We start from the raw sequence: 10,321 nt of genomic DNA on the forward strand, positions 1-10,321 counted from the left end.
CTAGTTATTAACAACCTGAGTGAATAAAATTTTCCTTCATAAATGAGACACCGCTTAAGGATTCTTTTTTTTCTGGTGATGTCAGGCAGTATGATTACAATTTTTATACCATAAAATGTATTATACCGATAATAATATTGTACCTATAAATTGTATGAAATGTGTAACTTACAAGCATAGTTTGTGATCTTATATTATAAATAGTATAAACTATAAATACACTGCGATAATTCTTATAATTGCACTTGAGGTAGGTAGTTATAGGTGAAATAAAGTAACCTGTATTTTAAAAAAAAATAATTACATTATTTTATTTTATTTTATCTCTCCAGCGAATGAAACGCTAATTTATATATACCCAACTAAAAATAATTAGATTAAACAAATCTCGTTCGTCGTTTACTATAATCAAGCAAATTCATACTTAAAATATTAAAATATCCAAATACCAAAATATACTTTTCAAGCCCGTTCAAAAATACATACCTATTTTTTATTTATGTTATTTATTTTCTCGTATTTTTAAACATATAAACTATAAACATGCTTTATAGGTACTTCACAGAAACGATGTAAAAATATTAGAATATAGGTACTTTATAAAAATAAAGCTTTTTCAAAAGTTCCAAAAACAATATAATACTATTTCCATGTCTCATTATAAACCACGTGCATTGTCCCTGAATAATTTCATATATTCGTGACTTATATAATAATATCTACGTGCGCAGCACTCACTAAGCCGTCGATATATGCACATCTTCAGAGGTAATTATAAACGTATATAATATAATATACATATTACATATATATGTACAGTGTAGGTATGTAATAATATACTATATATGTGATCTCGAAAACTTTAAACTACGTTCTCCGAAGCGGCAACACAGCCATATAGTCGTGCGACGGAAAGCAGCCACCAACTCCCGAACAAGCATCCCCACACAACCAAACATCACAACGAACCGACAAACCACCACTAATACCACCACACACACGCCGGTATTAAGTGTTATATATAATAATTGAACACCGTTGTCGTGGCGTTAACAACAAACGGCGTATACGTCATTAATTTAGAGCTAGGGACTTATAGGAGTTTGTATGTTTTCTAATATTCATTAAAAACATTAATTATAGACTATAAATAGTGATTATATAAATTCGTTTCATAACACCAGGAGTCTAAAGCATTTTTTTTGTGTATTTTAAATATTTTACATGTTTAACTCATTTTCACGCGAGTTGATGCATATTTTGTTATAGATATTCACATTTTAGGTGCTTATTTCAGTTATATTTTTAAATTAATATTTAATTTTTCTTCAAATAGGTAAAAAAAAAATATAGGTACACGTCATAGAATATTAAATGTATATCCATTTATGGTTTAAATTATTCACCACCGATATTATCTTATATTTACACATGCAAACTCCATGCTTACATTGTATGATTTGGGCCCAAATAACCCAAAATTTACCTGAGTAGAGCACACATAATTTGGGCGAGAAATTAATTGATAATTTGGGTAAATTTGCCTATAACTTTGTATTAGAAAAACGATTTTGAGGCGGTCTGTCAGCCTATAATATTACTAGGTAGGATATTATTGTGATTAAAGTAATTTATTTTACTATAATGTATTAGTACAACAGTAAGTTAAATTCAATTTTGCTAAAAAAAAATTACATTTGAATATGTCATTGTGTATATAAAATATAATAATATACTCTAAAAGTTACATATACCCATCAGTTATATTTTTAAATTACAACAAAATAACAGTGTTTATATTGTAATTGTTAGATATATTGGTTACAGTATGAACTATTTATGAGAATCCATGTTTTACATTTTCAATGCTCAGCTATAAAAGTTGAACATTTTATAAATGTTTAACTACTAAGTAATTTGTAAATTTTCAATTTGATAAATGTTGACAACATTTTAACTTTAAATACTTATAAAAAAAAATCGTGCATATGGATCTTTATTATTTCTCAACTGCTTTTATAACTACTTACGAGAAACCTTGTATTAAATTTTTATGTATTAGGTATAAGAAGAAATTTTTTATGAATATCTGATAACAAAATAATTTGCATATTGTCGAGATTATGATGAATTTCGTAAAAATTTGAACTAAATGCCTATAAAAAAAAGTGCCTATATATTTTTAATATTTTTCAACGGCAATTATATAAATTTATGAGGAACTTTGTATTACATTTTCAATCTTTTTAATCTAATGAATATAAATAATATTTCCAACGAATTGAAATGTATAAAATAAAAATATTTCAACTTTCAAATGTCTATAAATTACTCAAAACGAGTCAAAATATTTCAAAAAATGTTTCATGTTTAGAAAATGATATAATACAAATTTGATGAAAATCCAATGTCTATCTCCAAAATCTCGTAAAAAATGAATTTAACTTTTCAGTAAACTTATTTATTTGTTAAATATATAAAAACTTAATGGGAATCTTGTATGAAAATTTCAAATTTTAGATATACATGGCCAATTTTTTTATGAATTTATAATTTGAAATAATTTGCCAATTTTCGTGACTGATGAATTTTGTCAACATTTTAACTTCGGATGCTTATTAGTGTGGATTCACGCTCAACTTTTTTTTTAATTTTGACTACCTAGCTAGGTAACGACAATTTATGCAGGATTGTTATATTACATTTAAAGTTGTTTGACCGAGCAAAATTTTTTTTATCGACAACAATTTAAAGAAAACTAGTAAAACTCAAAATTGTCTTATGCCTATAAATTGCTCAAAAATAGTCGCAATATTTCGATATTAATGATACATATAAATTGCATATATAAACAATAAACATACAGTAAAAGTGTCATGTATCTACAGTAATTTTTTTTAGTTACACTAAATAATAAAATAAAATGCATACATTTTACAAGACACAAGATAATATTTTAATCAATTATTGTTAGTTCGGTATTGCTGTGCGTTCTAGTTTCCCTCTTTTGTGCAATCTTTAATTTAGAGATTCTTATTTTATTTTATTTTATAATAATTAATGGGTTTGAAACCGCTTTTGAAAATGTTTACAAATTACATAGTTACAATAATTACAATAAATTCATAACAAAATATCCACCGATATGGTGATATAATTTACCCATATACACGCACTACTTGTATAATATAATATATAATATTAGTATACGATATACTAATATTATAGTACATTATAGTATAATATTATTATGCTAAATTTATTGTTAGTTCGTCTTACGCGCTTTGTTGTCAACATCGGGTTTTTTGTGAAAAATACCTAAAATATAAAACATATATTTGCCTAAATATGCATAATATGTTTCGGAGTTCGAAAAATCAGTGTTTTTAATTGATAAATAATAATTATTTTATAGACATTATGAAGTTAAATTTTGTGCCGAAAAACGTTTTACCATCTCATAATATTTAAAAACCTTTTAAATTTGAATGCATATTAAAGTTATTCATCATAATGAATCATTAGTTATTAATTAATATACAATAATATAATATACCTACAACCAACTACATCATTTAGTTAATTCCAGAAACTTGATTATATTAATATGGATCCATAGCCATAATATCAAATCTATTGTGTTGGTCAGACAAAAAAGTACGTGTGGCAATTACATCCACAGATGCTATCATTCGACTTTCCCCTACACAACGCTAAAGAGAAAGGAGTCTTAATTGGAGTTCAAGGCGAGTCAAGCGGACGAGTCAATCCAATTCAAACTAGGAAACTGATTTGGGAGACAGCAGTTCAATTCGACTTCACAGATTCCGCGGAGGCAGATCAATACATCGTTGGAAGATAATTCACCTTTCAACAACTCCTAAGACAACGAATTTACAACTTTAAGACAGGCAAGGCAGACACATAAATCAAGCAACAAGTACTAGAGTTATGTAAGTTGGATTAGTTAAATTTTAATTTTTGAGTTTACTATACACTCATCCATATTTTATTATATGAGAATAACAGACAAGAAGCGGGAATTTACAGTATAAAAATAATAAAACATAACGGAAACCCGGACCACCCCCAACAGTTCCTAAAGTCGTCTTCCTAAACATCTTAAAATTAGGTAAATAATTGTGAACCAATATAACTCACCCAAGTTCATATAGACACCAGGCGACCATTAAAGTTGACCATTATGTTTTCAAAATAACAAGGGTAAGTAAATGTAAATACTACTAAAGATGTATTTTTGAAGGCGACATGTTTTCCCAATCAATAAAATTAATATATATTATGGAACTTATGAGCGACACTGACGTTAGAATACAGTTCTAAAATCCTTGATCTATTTAGACATGTGATGAAACAGAATTTCTAGATAAACTGATCGGGTTATAATTCAAAGTATTTTTAATTAAAAAAAGCTATAAATATATCGTTACAGAAGCTAAATAAATAGATAAAAAATAAAAATATACGACCCAGCAGGGTCAAGCTAAGTAAAAAAAGAACGGGGCGACTTAAAATGCACACATAGGCTGCACACGATAACTGCCGGACAATAATTACAGGAAGCAACGCGATTCACGAAAAATATTTCTTGAGAAAGCACAGCAAATTTGTAGTTACGAGTAAATAATGAAGTTTGAAAATACAATCATCTAATTGAAAATTGTACGTAGAAGTCCATGCTGTATTTTTCAAATAATTTTGAATAATATTAACAGGGTTATAGCCAATTTAACTAGAAATTGCTGTAGTATATTTTCATCATTTTATTAGATAATATTCCCCGCGACCCGCATTACAATGCAGTGTGTGGCTGTCTGACACCAATGGCGACCAATAAACAAAAAAAATAATAATTTATATAATTGCTATTATAATCTGCAATAATTTCTAAACATATAAATTTGTTTTATAAAATAATTTTAAAAAAAAGAAAAAAACATCGTTGTAAAAAAATATGTTCTCGAAACATTAAGGTATTATCAAGAAAAATTAATGATATTCCAACAAAAACAATCCATCACTCCATGTAAAAAAAAAACGCTAAGTACCTCCATAAAAATACGGCTCTAAAATTTGTGATATAATTTTATAGCTAAGTCTTTCAACTATAGATATCATTTATGCTAAAATAGTCTGCTAAATTATTGATCTTAACTTGGCGACTTTAGATAAAAATTTAAAAATATTATAGCATAATGATTACCTACATAATAATTCTACCATAATTGAAATAGTTATGGTTATTGGTAGTTGTGTTACTTATCAAGAGTTTTAAAGTAATTATTTAGCAGACTATTTTAACATAAATTATATCTATATTTCAAAGACTTACCTAGCTATACAATTCTATCACAACTCTTAGAGCTTTTTTTTATATACAGGTACCTAGTGATTTTTTTTACACGGAGTTTGGCCTAGTGTTTTTGTTGGGATAAATATTACACGCCTTATAAGATTATTGCATGCGAAACGACCAATATCGCCGTATAATATACCTATATAATATTAAGTACCAATGTACGATTGGTAAATATTATTCCTTGGGGAACGTAAGCTGCATGTAAGTGCGGCGACCTCCCGTAATATTATATTAATACTAGGTCTGTAGTAGTGATATTAATATTATATCGCCACCGACGTCGTCGTCGCGTGCGTTTTAACCGAAAACCTATTTTGCGGGGATCGAGGAAAATAATACAGTTGTCGGCAACAGGTAGGCGGTAATCGCCGAGATGAGGGTCGTGAATCGAGGGAAGTCCGGCGGGAATAGAGCCAACTTTTCACGCTCGTCGCCGCCGCCGACACCGCCACCGATGCGGCCTCTGCGTGACAAACCGTTTTTAACGGTACGACGGGCCACGGCTGCCGTGTTATAAAAGCTAGGGCCGCGGCATTTCCAGCGGACAATTTCTCTCTGACCGTCCAACCCTCCCCAAATTTCATTATTAGTTCATTATAATATCATAATAATATATTGTAATTTAGTAATATCATCGTTATAAATTTATAATTTATCGTCGTGATTGACGTTATTGGAACGCTTTTTTAGCGATTACATTTTTTCCCCGTTTTTCTCTTGCTCCACTTACAAATATACATAATATATTCTCGAATATTATAGAATAATTATACGCGCTTTAGAATATATCGCAACAACATTATAGCAATTAGCAATATACATCCCGTGACGAGTGCAGTCAAGCCAATACATTCCGACAGACGTACACTGAGGTAAATATATTAGGTATAGGTATTATAAGGTATACACGATTTCCGATTAATACAAGTATTTAAATTTTAAGAAGCTAATGAAGATCTGTAGGTACTGTACGATTTCACATTTTTTTTAAACAATTATTTAATTTCATGTATTTGATTTCATAACTGTTTTTAACATTGTATTAATATTATCTAATATTCCTAATTGATTATTGGTTTTATATAAAAAAAAAAAAAATTAATACATTTTGAGCAAGTTGCATGTCATTAATAATACAGTTAAGTAATATTTACAACAATTATTTTAAAATAGTCGAGTAAAAACATACATTTTTAAGAATGGAATATAAATATTTTTTGAAAATGTGATTTTAAAATTAATGCGTATTTTATTAGTAGGTGTGTACCTATTTATCAGCTGAAAAGAAAAAAAATATCAGAGAATTTAATAAACTCTGTCTAAACACCACTGTTATTAAGAAATTCCAATCACTCTCTGCATATAGTTTACTGATAAATTGTCCAAACGTTTTCTTTAAGACGTTTACATTTTAAGTTTAGAACACTTGTAAGAGGTGCAATAGTGACCTAAACCTATCATTATTTAGAGATATCAAAACTGTTATTCGTTTTTGAATTCCAACAAAATAACGATATCGATACATGAAAAATCGAGTAAATATCCAATGTTGTAAAAATATGGACTTCAAACGCTCATAAAAGTTTAATTTGATTTGCTCGTAGACATTTTTTTTTTTTTTGTTAAAGGTTTAAAAACTTATGAATAATTTTAAATTAAATTTTTAAATTTTAGATTTAAAAACAAACATTTTTATGAATTCTCAACTCGAAATACTTTGCTAACTTTCGTGATTTTTCCCTATTTTGTCAAGATTTGAACTTTAAATGCTTATAAAAAAAACTTTGACTCAGGATTTTTAATATTTTTTAATCATTGTAACAATATAGTAGAAGCCTTGTATTAAATGCTCAAGCTTTTTTACCCAACAAATAAAGTTTTATTGACATTCATAGAAAAAAAGACTAATAAAATTGGAAAATGAAAATGTTCCTAAACAGTTCAAAACAAATCAATCGTGTATAGAAAATTCGAATATAAACAACCACTAAAAATGTCAAGTATTTACGTTCATTTGTTTTAGAGTTACACTAAAAACCAAAATAGATTTTGTTGAAAACCGATTTTGCGTAAAAATTCCCGTTTTTCCTTAACTTTTATATTGTTTTTTCCCGACGCTTTTAAAAACTATTGAGAATTTTAAAATTTGACAAATGCACCGACTAGATTCTCTTTTCCATCGAACAAGATACTGTTGAAGAAAATCGAAGCAGTTTTACTACCCCAAACAGCCAAACTACCCCCAAAATATAAAAAAAAACTTCATTGTAAAATCAATACATTCATTGCTCAGAATCTAAAATATACTGTTCAATTGTTTCGACAAAATATTTAATATTCTATATAATATATATTACATGACTTATTCAATGCTAGATCAATAGTACTAATATTACTATATTTCAGATATAACATTCTATGCCTGTTTCAAAAAAGTTAATCTACAATTTATTTTTCCACTTGCCAAAAGTTTGGAAATCTAAATCCTAATATAACACTATTATAATTTATAAGAATTGCATAATATATTAAGCCGATCCTCGCTATATATAATCGTCTTAGATTAGGTTAAGTACACGATTGTTGTATACAATACAATATAATAAAATTATCACATTCAATTTAATTTTCCCTATTTTACATTTACACAGTGTCTTACCTTTACCTAAAACTTGCATCAACTAATTTCCTCTTCCTAATTTGTTAATAATGATATTTTACGGTTTTTACTTTCTATATAATATGGTTCATTTAAAGAAGATTATTATACTTTAAATTTCAAGAATCATAGTTATACTAGAAAGAAGTAAATATTTCGAATATACGAGTACCTACATAGTAAACATCATATATCGCATGGTAAACACCATATAATTAGGATTATTTATAAAAAAATCATTCAACGGACTTACACAACCCCGAATTATAGTGAAGCATACCATAACTTATAAAGAAAAATACTAACAACAGGTTTTCTATGATAATACGAATATTTGATATACATAGTATATCTAGTACTAGTACTAGATACTGACGAAATGTTGTGATGTCACATTATTTTGTTAATTTACCGGGTCTGTTTCAAAAAAAATATATATATATATTTTAGTTTAGTAATGTAACAATAATTACAGTAACAATTAATAATTATTTGATATAATATTACTGCCGTAAATTACGTAGGTACATCGTACATAAATTATTTTTGTATTAATAATCAGAACTTATGGCGAACATAATATTTATTATCCAATTATTATTTTGTATATGATAATCACAAATAGCAAATTATCATAACAAAACTTATATCTCTTGAACTATTGGTACGATCATAATATACAATTGTTAAATATACCTACTAGAGTTAATTAAATCATTAACAAATTTTAAAATTACTATAGGTACTGATTTTAATTTGAATAATGTAATATTATGTTTTTTAAAAACTAATCATAAATATATTATATAATGTAATTTTTGCAAATGACAAATTTAGTCATGTACGGCAGCCATAATTAACTGATAATTTAGTGGATATCCTTTAATAGATTTCGAATAAACCATCGATATAATATATACATACCCAGTTAACTAAAATGCATACTCATTCTAACCAATATAAATTTTACAATGTATTATTTTGTTTATATGTTCTGTTGTTAAGTATCAAGATAAATTATAATTTCATCTCATAATTAGTACACGATTGTTTTAAATGAATAATTGGGAAATGTTGTTCAACTGAATAGAGTTAGGTGATGGGTCCGATGGTATCAAGGGACTCGTCCACTCTACCCAATCAAAAACGGTTAAACACTACCAAACTATATCAATGTTCATACTTTTAATAATAATATTAACTTTTACAGTATTTACTCAATGTTATCAATTAGTTATTTAAAGCAAAAAATAATTTATTTCTTTAAGGCTCTTAATCTGATCGCACCCTAATATTATTCATTAGTCAACTATTATATAAAAATAACAGGTAATAGCTAATAATACATTAAGGAAATGAAATGTAATTAAATAGTATGATAGATAGTAGACTATTTTACTAATTTCCAGCATAGGTACAATCATGTAGAATACATAAAAAAAAGGTACATAGTACTTGCCATATATCTACATGTTTATTTTTTTTAAAGATAATTTTAACAATTAAAACGACTGTAATACAGTAGGTATTGATACTTTTTTCAAAAAAAACGTACAGTTAATTTGGTTTTCATGAATTCTAAATTGTGAATCTCGGGTTGATATTGTTGAATAAGTTTTCCATGGGATTTTCAATATTTAAATGTTAAGACAAGTCATACCTAAGCGTTTATATGATGCATTTATTTCATATTTTATAGTAGGTACTTTACAAATTTAAATATCAAAGAAAATCAAAGTAAAGCTTGGATAATGTGCTGTTTTACGAATTGTATAATAGAATGCATTTGTAACGCAAATAAGAAGGTAGAAATAACTTTCAATGTAGGTACGAAAAAAAGATTTATATTTGGTTTTACGTTGACACAATTTTTTGTGTACGTCATCACAGGAAATTGTCAGTACTTTTTTAATAATTGATTAAAACTTACGAAAAATCACGATAATCGGGAATAATTACTCTAACATTAGTTTTTAGACAAAATCAATTTTTTTTTTTTTAATTATTACTATAATTATTCATTTTTAATTATTTTTACTATTATAATGATTAGTTGTCACAAATTCCATAATAAATTTAACATAATATAAGTGTTTCATTTTTTTAAATGATATTTTCAAGATTATAGGTATTTTAATTAAATGTGACAAACGCCAATAAAAAAAACAATTTTCTAAAAAAAGATGGAATAATAAAAATGTGACAAGTGACAACTAGCCCGGTTTCCTCTATATAAAGTAAGTTATGTTAAGGCGATTCGATACCGTCATTTTCGGGTTTTG

The sequence above is a fragment of the Acyrthosiphon pisum genome, chromosome X, assembly GCF_005508785.2.
Source record: "Acyrthosiphon pisum isolate AL4f chromosome X, pea_aphid_22Mar2018_4r6ur, whole genome shotgun sequence".
Lineage (NCBI taxonomy): Eukaryota > Metazoa > Arthropoda > Insecta > Hemiptera > Aphididae > Acyrthosiphon > Acyrthosiphon pisum.